This window comes from Megalopta genalis, chromosome 4 (genome assembly GCF_051020955.1).
Source record: "Megalopta genalis isolate 19385.01 chromosome 4, iyMegGena1_principal, whole genome shotgun sequence".
NCBI lineage: Eukaryota > Metazoa > Arthropoda > Insecta > Hymenoptera > Halictidae > Megalopta > Megalopta genalis.
This window is the reverse complement of record NC_135016.1, coordinates 16,008,042-16,033,184: the sequence shown is the minus strand read 5'-3', so window position 1 is coordinate 16,033,184 and position 25,143 is coordinate 16,008,042. Positions and strand designations below refer to the sequence as shown.

General features: G+C 32.1%; 1 protein-coding gene and 1 long non-coding RNA gene across 2 annotated transcripts in view; one reads left to right on the top strand and one right to left on the bottom strand.

The window, feature by feature from the left end:
- LOC143259277 (potassium voltage-gated channel protein Shaw-like) overlaps positions 1 to 25,143 on the bottom strand; it is a 421,748-nt gene that overhangs the window by 35,585 nt on the left and 361,020 nt on the right. The gene's annotated exons all lie outside the window — the stretch shown is intronic.
- Positions 10,083 to 14,402, top strand: LOC143259278 (uncharacterized). Its single transcript, XR_013033089.1, has 2 exons — positions 10,083 to 10,867; positions 14,100 to 14,402. It is a non-coding gene; the product is annotated as an uncharacterized LOC143259278 (long non-coding RNA).

The window sequence follows — 25,143 nt, the reverse complement described above, 5'->3', positions numbered from 1 at the left end:
ATTATTAGATGACTTCTCGAATAGCAGCTAATAGCAGCCAATTTTTATTTAGTTATTAACGTAAAGCATCACTATTCAAAATGCGATCAAAGCGAACGCTGAACTCCACTGAACTCATAATTAAAGAATGAAATGAAAATTCAACATATTCAATTGAACATAACTCAAATAATGTGAGAGATAAAAGAGTGTCCTGTGACATAATTTAAGTACATACCAACTACATGAAATTCTGCAAAAATTATTTATTTTCAAATAAGAAAATAGTTATAAACGATGATCTAAAAGAATGATTTGGAGATAGGCTACTTTGAAGCCGTGTCCAAAATGAAAAAAAAAACAAATGGTAAAAAAGATCATATTAAATTATTAACCCCATATTTAATTGGCTACTAGGGAATAAATTATGCATTATGTGGACATTTTTAAAAACTGACTTTTTCCTGCTTTTTGTATGGAAACCGATTCACTGTGCGTTAACTGAACTGACGTTCATTATCTTCTTGTCGAACATTCCAAAATGTTCTACGAACCTATGATTTCGCCTTTGACTCAATGTCAAGTTCTGTCTCATCCTCGACCACTGTCCTCGCAACCCTTGCAATTCCTAAACCCCTACCACTCTTTAGAACCTATTAGGTAAATGCACCAATTACTGCCATTGTTCCTATAACTGTCAGTTTTGTTACTTTTCTTAATAGTGAAATAATGTGCGGAAAATCGTAAAGAAAAAAATTGTTAATGGTAAATTTCGACGCCGTTGGGCTTCGTCCGCTCATTAGCTCGGCTTCCTCGCGCCAGCTGATCTCGCCTCTCATTAGTCAGTGTTTTTCGTTAATAACTCGTAAACAAGACCGCAAATTGCATTTGCAAATGACTTCGGGAACCTCTCATTTCCCGATTTTGACTAACTTTTGGGACACCCTGTATAATTAAATTAAAGTATTAAGTCAACTTTTTGATTATTGTGGAGTTAGTCATTTAACAACAATTTAAAATTTGGCATTTTGGATAAGGTTCACACAAAGGTCAGGGTTAGATTGGACTTTTAGGAAATGCAATTGACCACTGCTCATTGCGATACTGAAGCGTCGAAACAAAAATTAGTATACAATCCTTACAAGTTGCTTGAAACACATATATGTGCGTGGGTTTCTTCTTTGTGCGTATAGTAACACTGGATTGCCTTAATTCTAATTTTAAGTTTCCTAATTAAAAAGCCGGTAGCAATCCTTATGTCTTTTTATAATGAATTTTATAATGATCCATATTTTACGTATTACACGTCTTACAATATTTATTGTTCAAATTGTATTTCTCTTTTACTACTATTTATTTGTGCTATATGCTCTTAATTATGGTATTAAAATAGTATTAAAAATGTGTCCCAATTTGGATACATTTTCTCAAACTATTACCATCGAGAGAATGTTTATGCGTTTAATTTAATGTTTATAAATTAGATTTAGTACTATAATGTCTTCGAAATTTCCAAGTCGTTCTCTGAAAATATTTGCAATTTGCACTAATTTGTTCAGTTAAATGTTTAACTGAAAACTAAACTTCGCAAAAATTACTAAAAATTATTTCCTTGATTTTTGGTATATTAATTTGCGACTGATTAAACTTCATATTGACGTTATTTGAAGCTGGCCGAATTTTCCCGAAATAAAGAAAATTGTGGAATTCGTAATTAAGAAATGCACCGCTCTAACGTTGTACATAGCATTGTAACCCACGTCTACAACAATCACCCTATAATATTCGCCACAATTTTTCAGGTATTTCGTCAGATTTGATAAAATAATGTTACGATGAAAAGTTCATCGGTATTCAATTGGCAGCAAATTACAATAGTGAATATTGTGTCAAAAAGTTTTTATGTTATAAATAGTTAAAATCACTTAAATTTTTGTTAACAAACTTATGTACCTTTAAGGCCAGATCGTTGTAGCTTTGTATTCTCTTTAAAAACGTATTAGGGTAATTAGATCGAAATATACGTAATACACTGTATTACGATTTTTCAGCCATTTCCGGTAGTCTCACAAAAAAATGTTTCATATGAAAATCAATCTATATTTAATGAGCAGAAAATTGCATTTTAAAATAAAGTAAAAGAAATTTATTTTCAACAAAAAATTAGGGTCATCGTGATGTCTTTGAATGAAACCATGTATTTCCGACTGCGTTGCATTATAGGCAATATCGAGATAAATCCAATGACCTGCTTTGTTATGATCTTGAGTTGACCTTGAATTGAAAAATCGTCTCGGATCAATTATCCACGATATCAAGTTAATTCGATGCTACAATGTCGTGCAGCACTTGCTTGGAGCAGAACAAATGAATGTCAAAGTATTTTAAATTCTGTTTTACAAAGTGTCCGAATTTATTTGTGACCATAGTTCGTTTTTAGATACAATGCACACAATTATGCCGATAAAATGGTATTCCAATTTTTTAAAGCATACTGCGATCTCTGGCGTGTTGCATTATTCAAAGTCGAATAGCTACGCCAATAACTCGAAATCTTTTTATTTGAACAAACAAAACGAAATATCGGTTCCTCTTCACCTTAAAGGGAAACGACGATGCAAACGACGTTTTTGAATTTCAGTGCACGACACACGTTTCATATTGCGTTGCAAGTTGCAAGATCTCGCTGAAGTTATAAGAGATCTGAACGGGCAACACACACACACAAAATCTTCGGAAAAGTTATGCAGACCCATAAAACTGAAATTGTCGGTAGTATTGTCGACGCAAGTGTAATGTCGACACCCTGCCATATTCGAGGAGAAATCCTATTACGCCGGGTTTGCCGCGGTATCTTCTTTGTAATAACGTTAAAAGTTACGTGGTGCTACGTGATCCGGCCTTCCTTATCATCACGAGCTGATTTTCTTCGAAAATTGAGTTTCGGTGTTCGTACCAAGCGTTTGAATCGGCTGGCCTCCACGTGTGCGAAAAATTAGGTTCCTAGTGCTGTACCATGGACCCTCACGTTAACTTAGGAAAAATAAAGGAAAAATAAATAAAAATTTTCGTATCAAGCCAACACGTTAATAAAAATTCAGTGATTGTTGCTGTAGAACCTCTTCATTTAACGACTCCAAAAGATCAAATTGTTTCTTGAATTTGACAATAGAACTGAAGATTTTATGTATTTATGATAAAAATGGATAAGTCATATATAAAATTATAATAATCAAATTTTCATTATAGGCTCAGATAAAAAAAGTTGCGAAAACAGCACTTTTTATTTCTTTTCTCACGCTAACAAATTGCAATTTTTGAAAATAATTTTTTAGTCATTGCCTAGTAAACTGTAATAGTTTTAAAAAAATTTAGAGCACTTGATTCAATTATAAAAAAAGTTATTTCGTTCTAGAAGGTGTACGAATACTTTCTGCATCCACTGTATATTGGGTAAATTTTTATTAAAATAGCAAAGGCATTTCCATCTAACTTATGTTTTTTATAATTAACTTGGACAATTTTTATTTTGCATAATGGTTCGCAGACTAAACATAAGATTCTAGTACGTAAAATATTATTTTATAGAGAATGAGTTTCAAGGTTACGCTGTTATACAGTGAGTAAATAGATAAAAACTGTTCATATAAACTTATGTTCGAAAATGTCTTATTGAAAAAAAATAAGCTTTGAAAGATATTTATAATTTATTGTAACAGTTATCAGAAATGTTTGAAAATTCCTCCGACTGGAAGAATGCAGCCTTACATTCCGCGAGTTAATGATTGTTGAACTTTTTCAAATATTTCATCTGTATTGAAAATAATAGTAAATGCATTTTTAGCATTTTTATAAACCAATGCTTATATAAATTTTGTACGCCTATATATTTTCAATAAAACATTTGCGGATACACGTTTCTATGAACATTTTTCATTTAGTCAGTACGTTTGGTCCAAATCTTTCTGGTATTTCAAAGAAGACAAATTGATACATGTCCTTTAGTATTTCGAGTGGAGAGTCAAATGGGTATACTAGTTTTTTAATGCGTTGACATTTTCAAGCTTATTTCCAGGTAATTTTGCTTTTTTATCATAAATCTATATTTTTTAATTCGAAGTCATATTCTACGCAAAAGAATGCGTAACTTTTGTTTCAAATATCTTTTTTGTAAGTCCAATATTTTTTAGATATTTAGCCGATTTTTCATGTTTATGTCGAGGATACTTTGTTTTTTTTTATTAAAATGATAAAGTTACTTTCTTCATTTAAGAACATCATATTACAAAAAACTGTTTGAAACACAAGTTGTGCACTTTTTTTTAGATAGATTATGATTCCGAAATGAAAAAAAAATTCAGTTTTATGATAAAAACAAACAAGATAACCTTGAAATAACCTTGAAAACGTCCACCCACTAGAAAACTAGTTGTGCCATTCGACTTTCCACTCGAAATACTAAACGACATGTGCCAGTTTGATTTTTTTAAATCACGTGTCTACGATACTCTTTAGGATCTCAACTTAGATGAGACACCCTGTATACTTGCCCAAATGTATTTTGTATTATGTCCAAGTGTATGTAAAAACATAAACACGTGTGTATGCCTTGTAAACTAATTAAAACTGAATGAAGGTAACATATTCAGGAAAAAGTTGCGGGAGGGATTATCACAAGTTTTTTCATTTCTTCAATACTGTCGTGAACTAACTAATTCTCATGATAATGAACTATTTCTCATAAAGCGTAAGAAAATGGTTTAGGATATCCAAGTTATTTCTACCTTAATATTATTTAGAATGCACTGTTTAATTTATGATCGCAACGGGATTAAATGTTTTGTGAACCACACCAACTTTCCCAGCTATGTATGAAGATTTTGTTCTGGTATTTGGTATTGTATATTGTATACTGTTCACTGGACACCAGAGTGGTACATTTAAAGTTATTATCGGTTAAACAACTTTTTCATTGAGCGTAAACTTGTTTCGAACTGAGTTGTGCCATTCCGACGGCCATGCACATATGCGACAACCGACAATGTAACAGTTTGATCCACTTCTTTCGCCGCCATCAACGGACCGAAAATAAATAGAAACTTGCTGTGGAAGCTTTTAAACAATCTCATTTTGCTGACTACACACCATCCCGGATGGAATTTTTCTAACTCGCGAAGTTACGCAATTATTTCTTGAAAAATTACGGTCATTGAGCAATTAAAACTGAAAGTCGCTAGCGAATAAATTTTTTACAATTTGCTGAATGTATAAACGTACCACTCCTGGAAATCATTAACCCTTTCCGATACCTCGACGAGTTTGACTCGTGATGTTAATAACAATGTGTTAGTAACAATGTGGAAAATATGAATGTTACTCCGTTCTTTGAAGTCGAAATAAAATTCTCTTCTATTTTCATCATTATTGAGCCATTCAACTAATTGTAGAGACATTATAAATATAAATCTTCTTTCTCCTCTAAGACCTGAAACCTAAGCAAAACGAAAAGGAAGACATTGTTGGAGAAAGTCACTGTTTTCTTTCTCTTCTAAGACCTAAAACTTAACCAAAGCCAAAATAAAGTTATTGCCGAAGATAAAGCAGCACAAACACAACCACATTTTACTTGCAAATAAGGTAACACAACGGCAGTGATGAACACGAACGAATACATAAGCAGGACACAAAACTTACTGAATGGCAAGACTTATAAAACGTTACCGAAAGACCTCACGAAATCAATAGCAAGATTGACAACCGTAGTGATAAAACAGGCCAAACTATCTGATACCGTACAAAATACAATCCATCCTAGAGAACCCAAAGTATCTAGAATTTATGGTCTTCCAAGAACGCAAAAAACTGACATAACCTTAAATGAAGAAACGGACAGCTTAGCAAGAGAAGCTTCGCTTTCTGATGTGTCACCCATTATTCTGGTTCCACATTCTGACTTTTTCCGCAGCTTTAAAAAGCAGGCCGGGACTGAGACAGAAAGACGGATTATCGCGGAAGCTGAATTCAAGAGTATAAAATACATCCATCAATATTACCGTCCTTCTGCTAATCTATGATTTTCACGTAGAAATCTTCTTAGGGACTTTATTCGAGGGACTTTATAATAGGCTTCGAGCAAATCACATATAATTAGCCGCTTCCGTCCTTAAAATTAATCTAGCTCCCAACACAAAATCTCGATATGGATGCCTAGTGCAGGATCTCAACCATATGGTATGGCAGTGTCCAATTCTTGAAGACAATAGGAGTATCTTAATAAATAAACTGTGTAACATGGGATTCTGGCTACCTTAAACAATAATGGACTTCTTTTTGAGTAAACCATACACTATTCCCGTGATGCGATTTTATTCATTCGATAGAGCTCTTTCTGCTCTACAAAACTGTGCTAATCGTCTTTTTGAGTAATTTAATTTTTTATTACTTTTGAGGCTTGGAAATGGAATATCCAGGAGGTAAAAAGCAACATTTTCGACACCTTCTCTACTTCGCTTTTCATCGAGGCCAAACAGCTGCTGAAGCAGCCCGGGTCATTTGCAACGTATACGGAGAAGGTGTCATAGGCGAGTCTACACCACGGAAATGGTTTGCGAAGTTCAAAAATGGCGATTTTGACGTCGACGACACGCTCCGCAGCGGAAGATCTTCTGAATTCGACGATGAGCGTCTCAAAGCACTTTTGAAGGAGGACGGTCACCAAACAAGTCCTGAATTGGCCGAAAAAATGAACTACGATCATAAAACGATTCTCAATCATCTTCATTCAATTTTGTTGCCGTAAAATTGGGAGCCTGGGTTAAATTCGAATTTAACCTCCTGGATATTCCATTTCTAAGCCTCAAAAGTAGTAAAAAATTAAATTACTCGAAAAGACGATTAGCACAGTTTTGTAGAGCAGAAAGAGCTCTATCGAATGAATATTATACACTTTGTCAAACAGCAAAAAATCGTTGTAAAATAAAAGAAAATATAAAAACGCTACGAACTTATTCCCCAACCCGATAATTGCATGTTCATGTAATCCTTAAGACAAGAGTATGCCAGTTTATTTTCTGTACTGTTAGTATGCACAACAATATATAATACATGTTGTTAATAACCCGGGGCGTAGTAATAGAAAAAGAGGCCCATAATCAGCATTATATGATCACCGATTTACAAACTAGCAAATACCTCGCATCCATCCTCAAACCCCATACAATAAATATAAATAGGCATATTCTAAATTCAGCTTATTTCATTCAACAAATCCAGAAAATCCGAACGAGAAGACATTCTGGCAGGGGTTGAGAACATTTATTATATCGGTTCTGGTTCGTGAAACAGTTATGAAGAGCCGACATGTTCTCATAACTGTTATAAGATATATGGGTTTCGGTTTCGGTTCCTCAGAACCGTTATTATATCAGTTCTATAACTGCTATTTTCCGGTTCTAAGTTTCGGATATGGATTTCGGTTCTAGTTCTACTTCACGTAATAAATACATTGTATTTCCTTTGAGGATCAAAAGTATGGATTCTGAAATTCTTTGTATTATTGACATGTTGCGACTCTAAACATGTATCAACGAATGCGCTCCATAAAGTATCCGCATAATTTCGAGATGCCTGAGACCATCTGGGGTTTGTCCATCGACAAGAACTACAGGCTTATGAGGCTACGCGACCCACGACTCTACCATAAATTGACCGAAAGCAAAATAACGTCAGGGCTATCTGCCTTTGGTTCCTTTCAAAAGTAAGCATCAATTCCAAGACGTAGGAGCCAAGTTCAATCTTATTTTGTTCTTAAATCATTTTAATAAGTCGTAATTAACATATCTACATTTTTAGATCCCTTCAATTTTTTCACCCCTGATCGTACCATAAATTAACCGAAAGCGAAGTAGTATCGTGCTATCTGTTTTAGATTTCTCTTAAAATCAAGCTGTCGGCAACATAAATATGTTCATCACGGTGACAAAATTATTATTTAAAAACTAAAGCAGAAAAATTTATCGATTATGTATAATATTATATTCATGTTTCTAATGTTAAAAAGTTCATATTTGAATAATACGCACAATATGAATCGCATAATTATATTTTGAAATAGTTTGTATAATATTAAATACATTTTTATGTATTTCGCGTTGTATACGATATTAAATATATTGATTAAACACAATTTTACGAAATTTTTAGCATCTACGCAAGTGCGGTATGAACATTTACAACAGAATTTGACATTTATGTAGTCGTATTTTCACATCTTGCCGAAAGCGATGAAAATATTGGAGACAGTGACATTATCTCTAACACACTCAATGGATTTAGTAATGGTTCATATGAAAAAATATAGGAAATGTACCCCACGATTTTGGATAAAAGGTTAGATATGATCTTTCCCATGAATGAATAAAATTCGCAATCTAATTATAAATTACTACACATATAATACACATACATTTATAAGTAATTTAAAACTTATGAATAAATGTTTGAGGATTGTAGAAGTAAAATCTATATTGCATGTATATTGTGTAAACGTAAAGCCATAAATTCGAAATATAACCGAAATGTACAGTCGAAATGTATAACTGAAATGCAGAATCGAAATCCAGAATCGAAATCTGGAACCGGAAAATAACTGTTATAGAAACAATATATCAGCTCATAAGGGTTATGAAACTTTTTTGTTTCTCCATAACTGTTTCAGTCAAGACTGATATGTATATAACAGTTTGGAATAGTTATTTTCTGGACCTTTTCAATCCCTTCATTTTGGTCAGCTTCGGCGTACACCAGTAGAACACCAGTATTATCAGGAACAAAATACGTGACAACCTTGTACGCTTAGTGCACCTTAGTCGCTGCCTCACCTCCACCAACTTCCATTTTGAGGGTATCTATTGGGTGGGCAACTAAGTAATTGCCGATTTCAGTTATAGATGCCTCTCACTCCCATTTTTATGATATCCGTAAATGTTATATTATAAAATTATTATTATTATTATTATGTTATTTTTTATTATCCGTAAATGTTAGCAACTGGTCAAATTGAATGCAGCGGTCAAGGAAAAGCGACCAGAATTGGTCAATCGTAAAGGTGTCATTTTCCACCAGAACAATGCTAGGCCGCACACGTCTTTGTCCACTCGGCAAAAATTGATGGATATTGGTTGGGAATTGATGTTACACCCACCATATAGCCCTGATCTCGCGCTATCGGATTACCACTTATTTCGATCCCTGGATAACTTCCTTCGTGGTAAAACTTTTAATGATGACGACGCTGTAAATCTCATTTAACTCAGTTTTTGGCCGAAAAGGATCAGACTTTCTACGAGCGTGGAATTTTCAAGTTGTCAGAGAGATGGCAAAAGTCATCGAACAAAATGAAAAATACATTACAGATTAAACTTCATTCCAAGTAAAAAGAATTTTTTTATTTCATTGAACAAATCGGCAATTACTTAGTTGCCAACCCAATACAACGAACAAGTATCAGAAGCAGCTATGGGATCATCCGTCTCCCCAATCATAGCTGACATCTACATAGAACATCTAGAAGATCCAATTTTTACAGAAGCTCCTTTAAAACCGACACAATAGCATAAATGTATGGATGATACTTTCGTAGTATGGAGTCATAGTACGAACACTCTGACTAACTTTATCAACTACTACTCTACATTCCAAAATTCAGTTCACCATGGAAGAAGAGGCAGAAGAACAAACAATACCATACCTTGACGAAATGGTGACAAGGAAACCTGACTGGTCTCTAGGATATCAAGTATATCGAATGTCCACTTATACTAAATAAATATTAAATAATTTTGTTATTAATAAAATTTTTCATTTATTAATAAATTTTTTCAATTTCTTTTTGTATTTTTTGCATTTATTGCATTGAAATTAATCTTCTCCGAAGGCTTCTCTTTCACAAATGCATTGAGTGCCATCGATGTTTATCTCCATACAAAAAATGGTTTTCCTGGTTCTTCGTGAGCGAGATAGAATACAGTTTCTTTCGTCTTATTTTCATTGCAGCACTTTAAATGTACAATGCATTTACTGTCGTTTCAGTTTTATTAGCGCATTAAGGTACCGTAAATTTTTTTGATAAGGAAATACAATAATCTATTGTTTTCAACATATTATGTATTGCTTAGCGGCACCCGATTCACTTCGTGCAACATTTTTCCATTAATTTATCCTATATGAAAGAAACTCAGCAAAAAAACTTTTTAAAGGTTTAAAAGATATTGAACTGTTACTATGCACTAAAATGAAAAAATACGTAACAATATTTACGCTTGGTAGACAACGAGCGTCTATGAAGTTTAATGGTTACGGTAATGTCACGTTCAGCGAGAACAAAACTCATTATAATACTATTATTTATTCTGCTACATGAGGTGACAATAAAGATGTTAAAATATCCATAGGTACCTAACCTTTCTCCACTGTATTTACCTTATATGGAACAGTGTACTATGTTAAACTCACATACACGGTGTCCCAGAAAAAACGTAAGCCCGTGAAAAGGAATAATTCCAGAGGTGATTTGAAGTGATTTTTTTCTGTCTGAATATCAAAGTACACAGGGTGTCCCTAAAATCGTGGTATAACCTGTCGGGTGGTGTGATCTTACATGCAAATATAAGTCAAAATAAGATAATAACATTTTTTCATTTAAGGCTTTGTTTTCGCGAAAATTAAGTTAGAAGACGCGCCAATTTCGCATGGCTCCTGGTATGGCGATAAGTAGAATTGGTGCGTCTTGGTCAGACACGTCAATTGATTCATACTTAACCTCTTGCCAGTTCAGCACATAAGGGTCTTACGCAAGGCTTACGCATGAACATGCAGCTTTCAAAAAATGGTATGTATTGTATTGTAATAATAATTTTAATAATAACAATAATTTTTTCATTTTTAGAATTAAAAAAAATCATTTACTACTTGAATCCACTTCGTTAAGATCAGAATAACACAAGAAAATTGATTAAAAGAGCCAGGTAGCCATTTTGTGAACCGATTTCGTCAAATTTGCAAGACTTTTCTTTCGACTTATTCTTGTATGTAGAATTATAATTTGTATATGTTGTTTTTATGGTTCTTTTCAGATTTTTGTTCCTCTCGACAAGTACTTTACGTTACAATAAAAAAAATGTTGACCTTCCAGTCATGATTTTTAAGGTCAGGGACAATTTTGCACCAAATTTTTTTTGGTTTTAACGATCGTTATACATACATCATTTTTGACAACCTGTACAAACCTCGAGCTTGGTATGACACTACAGTGTCAGTAGCGTGCCATCGCGTCAGTATTTGTAGGCCGTATTCGCTTTCCGATTGATCCGTGTTGTTTTTTAACAACTCGTTAACCCGGTCTGTGTCGCTTGTATCACCTGTAGTATACATTAAACTTTCCATTCAGACCTTGTGTACGACCATTGATGCGCTTTAACATACAGTCGGTGTACAAAGTATTCGTAGATTTTTTAAAACGGAATAACTCTTTTGTTATTGGGAAAAGCGATCTAAATTTTTTCGGGGTGTTAGAGGGATTAGTTTATTAGATAATGATTGAAAAATTGTTTTGAAAAATTTCAATTCGTTGACCTGATAAAAGAATTAAAAAATGGTGTTTTTCCAATTTTTTATCTGAGCCCATAACGAAAATTGAAAGAACACATTTTGTAGATCACAGTAATTTTGTTCACCAACTATATTTATTTAACGCTCTAACAAGAACATAGGGCATCAAATGACTGTGCTCGCCTCTCGTTACTGTGCCCTCATAATAACTTTACTTATGTTTATGAACAACATTATTCAGTCAAAGATATTTAATTTTTGAAATAGAATTTGGTCTGTAATTTTCATAACCGAATCAAAACTTATTCTTAAAACCTACAATACTGAAACCGACTTTTTAAATCGCTAATAATGGTACGATGTGTTTTTGCCTTGACCTTGTTAATTGACTTAAGAAGCACGTTGCAAATATAGATAAAAAATACAAAAATTATGCTTTCTAAAATAAAAAGAATAAACTATTATATTAATAAAACTCGACCAAATTACAGGAAAACAATAATATCAATCAGTCTTTTTCGTTAATAACTCGTAAACAAAGCCGCGGATTGCATTTGCGCTATGGAAAAAAGTATGACCTCAGGAACACCTCGTTTCTGAATTGCGAGTGACTTTTGGGACACCCTGTATAAATGATGTATGACGTGCTTTCAATATCAATTTTCGTTTCGTATTTTTCAAATGTAACGAGCGGCGTGTTCTGGAAATCTTGACGTGTCGTTCAGTAATCGACAGTTTCGCAGCAATTTGTGCTGAGACTAAATGGTTTTAATTTGATATTTTCATTGTTTTGCTGTTTTTTAATTGCTCTTCGTGGCGCAATGTTCGCGCATTTAACACGAAAACTTAAAAAAAGAATCTTTCAAACAAAACCTAGGAACATTTTACCTGTTTAGTATTTTTTGTTAGACTACGGATTTTTGTACAAAATAAAAACGTTATAATTAGATTGCAAACAGCAGAAGTTAAATGTATCTTTTCTTTTAATTATTTTAATTAGACGAAGACGATATAACAATATTCTTAAATTTTCTTGATCTCATTTGACTTATTCATTTGATCTATTTATTTCGTTTCACAAGTGCATAAAAATCACATTCTACTTAATAATAACGAATTCTTCCTCTTCAGTTATAAATTTTCTATTTGTTCTTTTTTATTTCTATTTTGCTTTATTTTCTCATTAATTCAGTTTCTCTGTACTGTTTGGATTTTACTCAATTTTGTTATTAACATTTGATATTCGATGTTACTGTAATATTGCGACGGGCACGGAATTCCATATGCTCGCAGTAAATTAGTAACCGTAAGCACAGCATGAGACAACGGAGCTACATTCATTTGAATATTAACAATAAGTGTCATCATGAATGTCGACGTTTCATATGCATAGAGATAATGCGTAAGTATGTATGTGCACATCAAGAAGCCGTATCCGATTAAGCTCAGGCTTCCTAACTGCTTTTAATGAACCATTAAAGGTCCACTCTATCAAACTCTCGCACTCGCGTGCATTATAATATCGTACCATGATCAAAGTCTGTACCGATACTATCCTTGCTGGTAGTATTACCATTATCCCTATCATCCTAATATCCGATTCGAGATCTCACACGTTATCTCGGTTTTCACTAATTCAGTGACTCGCACTAATATTCGGACATCTTTTAAAACAGAAGAATTTTTTTCAAATTGAACGAAGCGACTTGAATTTTTTTGAGATGTTATTAGGTCGAGTCATAAATAACTTCCGTTCCTTTATCAAACATTAATTTTGTTTTTTTTATTTTTTCTTGGTTTTTTATTTCATTTATTTTGAAACCTTATCTATTTAGCAAAAGCAAAAATTTGTTTGTGCTGGTGACTCATAATGGGTACATACGAACAATAGATTTTATCTGGTTGCATCGGAAGTTATTAATAGAAAGACTAGTTTACTGTACCTTTCTTTTCAATTTTGCTATTGCTTAGAATGACAAAAAATAAGAAACTGACATTCTATAACTTTATCGGAGCCTAAAACAAAAATTTAAATAATACGTTTTGTAAATCTCGATAACTAATATGCATACTGAAAAATTTTATCGAAATCGGTTAACGCAGAGTCAAGCTATAGGCGTTGAAAGATGTCCAAATCTCTAAATTTCTCAGTTTCTCATCGAAAGACGTGGAAAACTGCGATTTCTGCTATCTTTAATTGTTTGTAACGTTTTTTATTTTCATCATAGACTCGGATAAAATTACTTTTTGTCAAGTAATAGCAAAATTTAAAGAGAATCATTTTAATTATTGCCTAGTAGACTAGTCCCTCTATCATCCAAAAAAATTGAAGTCATTTGACCCAATTTTAATAAAGTAAGTGCGTTTTGAAAGGTGTACGAACACTTTTGTGAGCCACTGTAGAGCCACTTCAGCAGCGATTAAATCATATTTTGTATTTTTGTAATAAATTTTTAATAAAGCATTTATGGACTTTGTGTAGTATAACATTTCATTCTTATTTTTACTTGCAGAACACGTTGCCGAAGTATGGACGGAAAAATGCGGGACATTCTGTATAGTAGGCAACGAAAAAGCGGACATGGCTGCCAAAGAAGCAGCATCCCTCTTATTGTTTGAAAGCGAAACCAAGATACCAAGACCTCGCAGTCTCACTGCATACAGACAAAGAAGAACGGAACGGAATGTGGAGCACAACAAGAAAACGAAGAACTCAAAACATCGTAGAGAACTTCTTTCAACAAATACTAACCCACGACACGACTAGGAAGGAGAGAATAATTATGATAAATCCACTGTAAAATAACACACGACCTCTACACAAAAAACAGAACCACCGTTCTGTAACCTGTTTTATCAAGAAACACGAAGATTAAAAAATGAAATACAAACAAAATTCTGTCTCGGTCGTAACGCTACAGTAATATGTAACAAATGTTTTAAACTGCTTAAAAGATAATAAATTATATTTAGAAATATAATCACTACACAAACTGCAGATCTTTATGCAAAATGATAACTGACCGCGTTAATTGTAGGTTCATCATAATTCTCATCCTAACATTTCTTTTTGTCCATGTTTTTATCGATAAAAAAAAGTTGTAAAATCATTTAACTTTCCAATTAGAGAAGCAGCACGCTACGAACTTGTTCTTAGTTGATAACTAAAGATTAGAAGTAAACCAACAAATAGTTCACACATTATTTAAACCGTAATCAAAGTTCGAAATGTCTCCATAAGTAGAACCAACGCAGCTAAGGAACAAACGTTAGATATTTCTGTAACGGAGCCAATGGAGCGTTAAGTATTAATTTTAACTAGTTGCAAAGAATATAATAGCGTCTTTAACACTAGATTTACGGAACCCGTCAAAATGACTGGTCACTAATTTTTTAATTTACGATTATTCATATCGTAAAGATACATTTATGAGTTATTTATTCCATCTATATGTCACTTACAGCAAATGTTACAATAACATTTGTTGAAAATCAGAATAAATGTCTTATTGTTACTTTTATAAACTAATATAAAACAGTTGTTTCTTGTGCTCCGTAAATCTAGCGTTAAATTGTTCTAAAGTTTTGACTATTGCACAGTGCATAAAAAAAGTATTCGCACACATTTTCAAACGGAATAACTTTTTTATATAGTAATTAGGCCAAGCGATCTAAATTTTTTGGAGGGATGCTAGAGGGATTCGTTTACTAGACAATGGCTAAAAAATTATTTTCAACAATTGCAATTTGTTGGCATGATAAAAGAATTAAATAATGCTGTTATTTCAACTATTTCATCTGTGTCAATAACAAAATTTTAAAAAATGCATTGTCTAGACCTCGACAACTTATATGCATATTGTAAGTTTTATCGAGAACGGTTAACCTCAGTATGAGCTATAAACAATTAAAGATCGCACAAATCGCAGTTTTTTCCGATTTTTTGACACATTCGACTAATAACTGTAAAAAATCTGCTGTTTTTAAAATCTTTCACCGCTTGTAACTTGACATTACGTTAACCGATTTCGATGAAATTTAACTTACTGAGCTGTAAAACACACATTTCTTAGATTTTCGCCATAGGCTCAGATATAAAAGTTAAAAAACGAGAGTTTTTTACTTTCTTCTGCCATTCAAAGCAATAGAAAAATTTAAAAAAAAAGCATTCTAGTTAAGGTCTAGTAGATTGAACCCTGTATCGTCTAAAAAAAATTCGAGTCGTTTAGTTCAGTTTTGAAAAAGTTGTTGCGTTTTAGCAGTAATTTAGCGTTATTGAGCAGTTCAGGAGTGATCAATTGTGCTACCTAAGCGTGTGTTCTCTATTTACCCTCGTTTTCTTCAAAATTCCTACTCTTACTTTCTTGCAGAACTGTTTGTAATATTCTGCAGCATATTGTCTGTGACATCTGTCTACGGACGGCCATCTTGTCGCATGACGTCGTGACGTGCGGCGTCAAAGTTGGAACTTCAAAGAACACAGAGGTCGATAAAGGAGTTTTGCAAAGTATAATTGACCACTTACGAAGGCTACACATGTAAGCCTAATTAGTACTTTTACTCGTTTTTAAATGCACTGTATTAAATAAAAAGTTCAACTTGGTACTATTATATCTGAAACGCATATTGACAAAATTACCTTAAAAATGACCAAAATGAGCTTCAAAATCAGTCAACTTAGCCCAAAATCAGCAAAATTAACGAAAAATCGACAAAATTAGCCCAAAAATGGTCAAAAATAGCCGAAAATCGGCAAAATTAGTCCATAATTGGCCAAAAGTAGCTCAAAATCGGCAAAATTAACCTAAAATCACTAAAACTAAATAAAAAATTACCTATAACTATGATTATAAGTATGCAGTAATTTCTTCTTTTAAGCACTCAGATGGACTATGGAGGTTGAATCTATTTTTAATAAACCCAAGATAAAAGATGCACTCTTCAAAAATAGACTTCTTCCTAACGATATAATTTTCATTGTTATTTCACTCTTTACGGTAATATCAATTATTACTATTATATCAATTCAGTTAACAAGTATTGATGTTTAGAATGAAATCAATTCCTGCTGTGTCCAAAATTTATCTTCCTCTAATGTCATCTTATTAACAGTAGAATTACCGAATTAATCAATATAACTGGTTTCTAATTCTTTCGTTTAAAATTCCTGATATTATGCAAATGTTTCTATGAGAAATTTTTAGATGAACTTTTTTATCCATGCACATATTATAATATAAATAATACAAAGTTTAAATAGATCAAATCTTGACATTGTAATAAACAGTATATAATATACATAATATACATAATATAATAAAAAATATATAATATACGTAATTCGCGTTTAGGTTTCGGTAGTTCTCGTGTTAAATAATTGAAATTCTTAAAATTTCTTCTAAACTCTAAATACGTATAAGTTGTACCACATACATAACAAAGTACTTGCGTCATTTTATAGCATCTATAACAAAAAATTAGAGCTTTTGATTGCTATGAGAATTTTGATATTAACTCCTTGCATTACAATATTGCATAAGATATATTTATTTGTGTAAAGTTCGAATGTCATGTACTTCTTTTGTATCGAAATAAAGTATTACTCTTGAATTATCGATATTTAAACATTAAAGTAAAAATTTCTATATATAATAAATATAAATTTTCGTTCTCGTATAGGAATTTATTAGCGAGAAAGAAGTGCTAAATAACAATACGAAAGGTGAAAATACAACGTTATGTTATTTTTTGTCCATTGCTTAATTGTTGATTACTAGACTGCGGATCTTTATATATTTATAACATATGCAAATTTTGTAAATGTAAGAGAATGTATATCACTTGGCCCAGTCAAAAAAATATTCCGTTCTTAAACGTGTTCGAAAATACTTTTTACACCGACTGCATAACTGTAAAATATAAATTTAATCTGGAAAACTGCTTCATATAGAAATTTTTATTTTATTGTAGCTTCATTTAAATTTTTCAAGAAAATATAGAATGTACATCATATAATCTAATTACAGCTACAGTTATGGCAAAGAACGGTCAAGGGAACTTTAGGGTTTACATTTTTCGTGTTTTAGATTTTTTGATTTTGAATTTTTTTTGTAAAATATTATATAATACAACATCTTAAAAATATTCTGTGAGTTTTTAAAATCATATTTCCAAATATCCTGAACAACGATATCTCTGAAACCGATTTACTTTTAGATTTGGTGGCTAATTTTAGAATTTATACACGAAATGCCAGCCACATTTTAGATGAATTAGGTACCTTAATTAGACACTTTAACATTGAATTGCAGCCAGTTTACGGAAAAACTAATTTTTCAAATGTTCGGCCTGCTGGATTTTAGATAACGAAGCGGCGTGTGGTAATAGCAACCGCAAACACGCTTTTGAAGCGTCGCGTCGAAGCGTTGAAAATTTTATTAAGGGTTGGTGCAAAAATAATTGCGGTATGGAAACACTACCTTCAAAGCAAAATGCATGTTTCAGCTTAAAATACATTTTACGTGTAACCCTACAGACCCCCAGAAAAGTGGTCGTTAATTGCTATTAAGCAGATGCGATAATAAATAAATAATTTAAAAAAGATAAAAGAAACATTTTATACGATTAAAAAGGAACTATTCGCATTTGCACAATAGATACTGATAATAAAAATCAAGTTTATTTCTCTGTTAGCGTCAAATACTGCTTAAATAGAAGCTTTTCTTTTATTAGAATTTGTTCAAGTTCTTTGATTATTAATCGTTCAATAAAATTGCACTCTTAAATTTGCATTTGAACTGTGTCCAATGAGCATGATAAAAGAATGAAAGCAATAACAGTTTGCACGAACCAATTCAATGTACTATGCGTTTTGCGATCGTATCATGAAAATCAATTTAAAATTTCAATTTATTCAAAAATAAACGCCTACGGTTGGAACGATAAAAATCGCAATTAATTCGAGAAAACGTAATATACTTTTAAACAATTTAGAGTTAAATGCATATGTACTTTATGGGATCCAATAACTTTCAAAAGAAAGTTTTCGTCCTGATATCTGTTGAAGTTTCATTCTATTTAGGATTTGCAATAAATTCAATATAATAAGACTGAAATAGTAATTAATTATAATAATGATAGTATCGAATAATGTAGAAACAAGTACTAAACACATACAATAAGTAAGAAAAGATTAATAGAATTTCTATCAAATAGATCAATTCGGAATATAATAACATTGTCAATAATTATATCTGATTTAAACTTTTAATTAAAAGTGAAAGATCCGGCTATAATAACTGAAATATGGATTGGATAGTTTAGATAATGTAGTATCAATCGTTAAAGTGGAATACGTTAAGATCCAAAAACGTGTTTTCTTCAAACGAATTTCGTAACTGGAACGTATCACAGAGTTAAAGTAATTACTAATTACCTGATTAATTAAAATATCTACTAATTATTTGATTAGTTAAATGTTAGGACGGAGGATAACTAAAGTTTCCAAAATTCTAAAATTACATATTTTTTACACAAATTATCAATTTAATATAAGTTTTGTATCTTAAGCATGAGTCGTTTAACTTCTGTTTTATAATTTTCTAACTTCCTTTCTAATACGTACATGTACTGTACTGGTATACTTATTGAACTTTGTGCTTTAATATATTATCGTTCGTTGAATCAAATATTTAATGAATTAATTGAGAAAAATAAATATACATACGTCCCATAAAAATCAACAGTGAAATTTCGTTTTGGACATAATCGATCCAAGCTGTCTGCAGAAAGTTAAAGATTTTACAGTAGACATAAGTAGGTCGGTAAAGGCGACTCTGAGAGAATATTTTGGAACTTATTATCTGTATTTAAGTCTACAATCTGGATATTCAACACATTTTATGTTTAGAAATTATCTAGTTGGATGTGTTTAACCGCTTACGACAAATTTTTTTCAAAATTTGAATTAAATGCATAGACATAGCATAAGAAATATATAAAATCTATCTAAATTGCTTTAGAAAGATTCTTTATCAAACGAAATAATAAAACAAGACTTGATAAATGCACGTAGCTAGGGTGTGATTTATATAAATAACACTGTCATAGTAAGTTATATTGTGAGGTATCTATACCTTCAAAAGCACACGAACTAAAATGGGAATCTGACAATTAGACTCCAGATTTTATGGATTTACTCTATAAATATGAATATCTGCAATTTAAAGTAGTAATAAGATTTCTAGCTCCTTATTATTATTATTTGAGAGTTACTTCTCTGATTCATTAAAAGTCAATTTTTGTTGACCCACAAAGTACAGTAAATTCTTCCTAATTGATCCTTAGCTAGTACACAGAAATAGACAATTTGGGAAGGGGAGATACTATTATTCGAGACTTGCGGCTCGTTTTTATAGTTTTTAACAATCGGTAACTATAAAAACGTGCTGTAAGGCTCGAATAATTGTATCTCCTCTTCCAAAATTGTCCAGTTTTGGGTGATTGCGGAGAATTTACTGTTGATCTCTTAGTACAGGTTGAAAGCTATGAAGTTGGCGAAGTACTCAGTGGGACAGACTTATATGGGACATCTCATGTACGGCTAGGTTAAATAAATTCAATCCGGTGTCATCATTCATGCTATGCGACAAAGTTTTGGAATAATGTAACAGAAGTTTTATATAAATAAATTTAATACAGGATCCTCAAACGTTCCGAAACGATCGATTATCTTATATTCGCTTCACAGGACTATTGGATTGTCAAAAGTCAAGCCGAGTTTAGCATGATTTTTTGAAATGGACCATCTGATTTATTTTATTATGCGTTACTAAAAGTGACAGCTGAGTTCTTTTGAAAGACAAATGAAGTCTTCCCAGATCAAATGGATTTCACCATTAAACAGAACTTTTCATATTTTAATACTTTTGTCTGAAACAGTATTTTCCAAATTGCTTTTTTCTGAAATAATCGACTGTTTCGAGACTTTTTGGGTACCCTGTATAACACATACAGTGGTCCACAAAAGTGTTCTTACATCTTTTAAAACGCAATGCCTTTTTTAAAACTGCACCAAATTACTCGAATGTTTTTTAGATGATGAAGTTCAGATAAAAGTTAAAAAACGAGTCTTCTATTTTTTTTATCATTTCAAGTAACAGCAAAATTAAAAAATAATATTTCAGTCATTGTCTGTCTGCCAGAGTTTTTCTTTAACAATTTATATTTTTCCATATATTATAATTAAACACATTTTCATTTATGTTCAATACGAGAGTAGTTTATTTAACAATATTCACAACTTTCTAATTTCGGTTTTATTCATTAAATTACTTAGATTTTGTGGGAATTTTTTGATTTGATTTTCGGTATATGACGTGTTAACAACAACTAAATATAAAAATATTTGGAACACTCTCTTCAGATCACATACGCAATACATCAGGCATATACATTATGTCGATTATTTTCCATCAAGATGAATAACACGGTAATATTATAATAATATAAACACTTTTGTATGAACAGACATAGGAAACATGTTTCCTTAATGTTTGTGTCATCAGTTTTTCGAGCCTTTTTTTATTGCCCTGCAGTTTATTTTTATACCATAAATACTTTGTTCTAGCTTTTAAATTTAATGGGATATTGTTGGGTAAATTTTGAAAAAAATCAATTTTTTTGCATACTCTTAAAGGATATGGTTCCAAAAATACATATCTGAAAACTTACGTACGAACTCCTAAAATTAACAAAGTTATGGTTGTAGTTAGGTTATCATTATTGATATACTAATCCTTAAATACATTTTTCTCTGGACTAATTGACCTACTTGACTAATTGACTGAAAATTTTAAGTATGTTTTAAGTTCATGCATAACTACAACCCCTACTAGAATCAATCAAAAGTTTGTATTCTTTTGTATTTTTTAGGCCTCCGAAGTTTAGTAAAAATCGATAATTGAATTTCAAAGTATCGTCACTTTTTTAATTATCGACTTTTTTTTGTTCTAGTGTCTTTTATATCAAATTCATACTAATTAAGGAACTTTCACGTTTCTTCATTTCAGGCAATCGAAGTGCCGGAATCATGAACACCGTGAGACGACCTTTTCTTAGAAACGACTGTGTTTGAAAGCTATTAATATTAACTTCTTTTGTTTCAAAAATTTTGAAACGTCGTTGAAACACGTACAAATAAACTTTGTTAATTTGACTGCAAAAGGTAAAATAGTTTCATTACAAAAATTTTCCTAATATAATTAAAAAAGCACGAGTTTTTTTTCACACTACAATGTTCCATTAATTAATCTCACGATTTTTAAGTTCAAACTAGTTTAAAATGTTGTTATTTGATAATTATCAATGTAAGTTGCTTAAACTTCGTTAAAGTTTCCGGGAAAATAAAATTTGATAGTAAGATATAGTTCTTCGAGAGATGTAGAATGCCTATTGTGTTCGTTCACGATGTCTACACGATATTGATGAATTGCTAGTTCGAAAGACAGTTTAAAGGAAGCGTATTTTACAAACGATAATTGACCAAACTGCATGCGCGCAGCCGCACAAAAAGATAGCAGATTTTTAATTTCTTGAATGCAGTAAATTCTCCCTAATTGACGCTCAGATTGTACACAAAGATGAACAATTTGGGAAGAGGCAATACAATTATTCGAGCCTCGAGACTCGTTTTTGTAGTTATTGATCAGTAACTAGTAACGCAAGGCTCGAAGAATTGAATTTCCTCTTCCCAAATTGCCCATTTTTGAGTGTCAATTAGGGAGAATTTATTATTTAAAAATATAACATTTCTTGTGTAAACATTATTACATGTTTTTCAGGATCTGATGCTAATGGCTTTTAAAGTGAAATTAAATAGAATTCCATGTATTAAATTCAACTTAAATATATAAATATATATATATATATATATATATATATATATATATATATATATATATATATATATATATATCGTCCAATCATGAACGAGTAAAATGGTAATATAATGGCTGCATTTACATGAAAATCACTTGAAAGAAAAGATTTCTTATAATATGGTGCTCAATATTTGATAAATATTATAAGATGACCAATATTAAGTTACTTACTGTACTTCAACTAAATGTTATGAGAATCAACGAAATGTTGACAGAAACCGAGCAAAAAATTAATTGCAAATTTCAAAAATAAATGAGTTCGTCTCGAAAATAGCTTTAATTATTGATACAATTAGGGAAGTAATAATTAATATTTTAAGGGAGAATCCTGGTTTTTTTCCGTACCATTTTTCAAATAATTTTTAAAAATCTATTTTAAAACAAATAGTAAAAAATTTGCATCAAGCTTCGGCATATACATATATTTATGAGGTTTTAAAGTACTTAATGAGCTTAATGAGTTTTTTTTTTAAATGAAATAGATCAAGCTTACGTGAATTCTATTCTGCCTTGTTGAAAGAATGTTTCATATAAATTGAGAATTGTGTTAACTATTGATATGATTTCAACTTTTCGGCTAATTGAAAATTAAAAATATGGAAAATCGTTATCTCTAGTTTGACTTTGATCTGAACTAAAGTACCGCGGCCAGATCACAAGGTGAGCCCTGGTAGGAATGCCATGACGTATGGTAAGAATGCAGGTCTTATTGGTCAGAAATGGAGCGCACCTCCGAATCTCGCACACATTTTCCACTGGAGTGTTTTATTGGTCGAAACGGTCATACAGGGTGTCCCAAAATTATGGTACTTCTGGAAAATGAGGGGTTCCTGAGGTTATTTGAAGTTACTTTTTCCTTAGTGGAAATGCAATCCGCGGCTTTCTTTACGAATTATTAACAAAAAACAGTGTCCAATGAGAGGACAGCTCGGCTAACGCGAGGCGACCGATCCAATGAACGGACGAAGCCCAGTTCCGCTCATTGGCTCGGCCGTCTCGCGACAGCTGAACTCGCCTCTCATTGGTCACTGTTTTTCGTTAATAACTTGTAAACAAAGCCACAGGTTGCATTTTCGCTAAAGGAAAAGTTACTTCAAATAACCTCAGGAATCTCTCATTTCCTGGAAGTACCATAATTTTAGGACACCCTGTATAGATACATATAGGTGAACCTAACAATGAGCCTCTTCTTGCCCTTGTGATGTATGCGGGCCACATCTTGTGATTTCACTACGGTATAATAATCTTGATTAGTTACAAAGTGGCAATATTTTGAATTTAACTGTGCACACAATACATAATTAGATATAATTTAATTTAATGCTTAACGTACTAATAATTTAATACTTAACATGCTTCCATAAATTCTATATTCTATAAAAACAATTTAATATAATAATAAGACATTTTAAAGTTTACATTAGAGATGACTGCTTTAACAAAATTTCATATTTACATATTGCCTCTTTAAAAATATGACAGAGATGATTTGAGATTTAAGGTTATGTAAACTTGTCCCGTGATATTCAACACAGTGACTAACGCATCCAGTGAAAAATAGATTCACTTACTGTATACAGTAAATGAACACTACAGGAAATTAAAATAAAAATTCAAATAAGTAATCACTATTTTGTTTTTCCGTAATCTAAATACGTTTTATCTATAACAATTTTCTTGGCTGAATATTGATCTTCATTCGTTCAGTATTTTCTTAAGATTTTTCATAAGCTTTACAGTAAATATCGCGAGATCAGTATCAAAAAGTTGGAATAATTATTATGGTATTTTAAGAACTTCCGTCTTTTAGATGTTCAATTTTAATAAATAAATAAACAGTTGAATTTAAATAAAAAAAAGTTATGTCTTATATGATAAATATAAAATTAATTATGCTTGAAAATAAGCAAATTGACACAGTAATTGACTATCTCACGGTATCTAGCTCCACTATCCTAGCCCATTTATAAGTGGAATTCCTCGTTCGGAGTTCCGCAACGCGTGTATTTCCGTTCCTATGTGGAAATGTTGCATCAATTCGGGGGGAGGACTGGATTCCGCATGAGTACAATGTTACCCGTTTTGATTTGGGGTTGCACGGTGTTCCACTTATACCTGGCTTGAAACTTCTACAGGTATTCGCGGGACCATATTTTCCAGAATAGTTCATGGAATCTCTGGGTGGTTTGCCATCTCGATAGGTTGCGAGATGGGTTAGTCGGTTAAATCTGGTGTTATTTTCGCGTTTACTGGGCCACCCGTTAAAAAATATCCTGGAGTAAGAATTTCTAAACACTGAAGGTCGTCGCGAACTCGGTGTAACGGTCGCGAATTTAGCGCGGATAATAGGAATCGGAAAATATAAATAAGAACATACAACGAATGTAGAAGAACTGGAATAACGGACGAGGATGATAAAGGGCGACCAGAACCTCGATCAGAACAAATGGAGCCAGATGATCCAGTGTAGGACGAATCGGAGAAATACAATGAATCTGTTGGAAGAGGACGGAGCAGAGAATATATTGCAATTGCCGAAAGGCAGATGAAAATGATGCAAGAGAAGAAGCACCGAGAAGAAAGACTTAGATCGCAAGGAGTTAGACGATATGAGAGA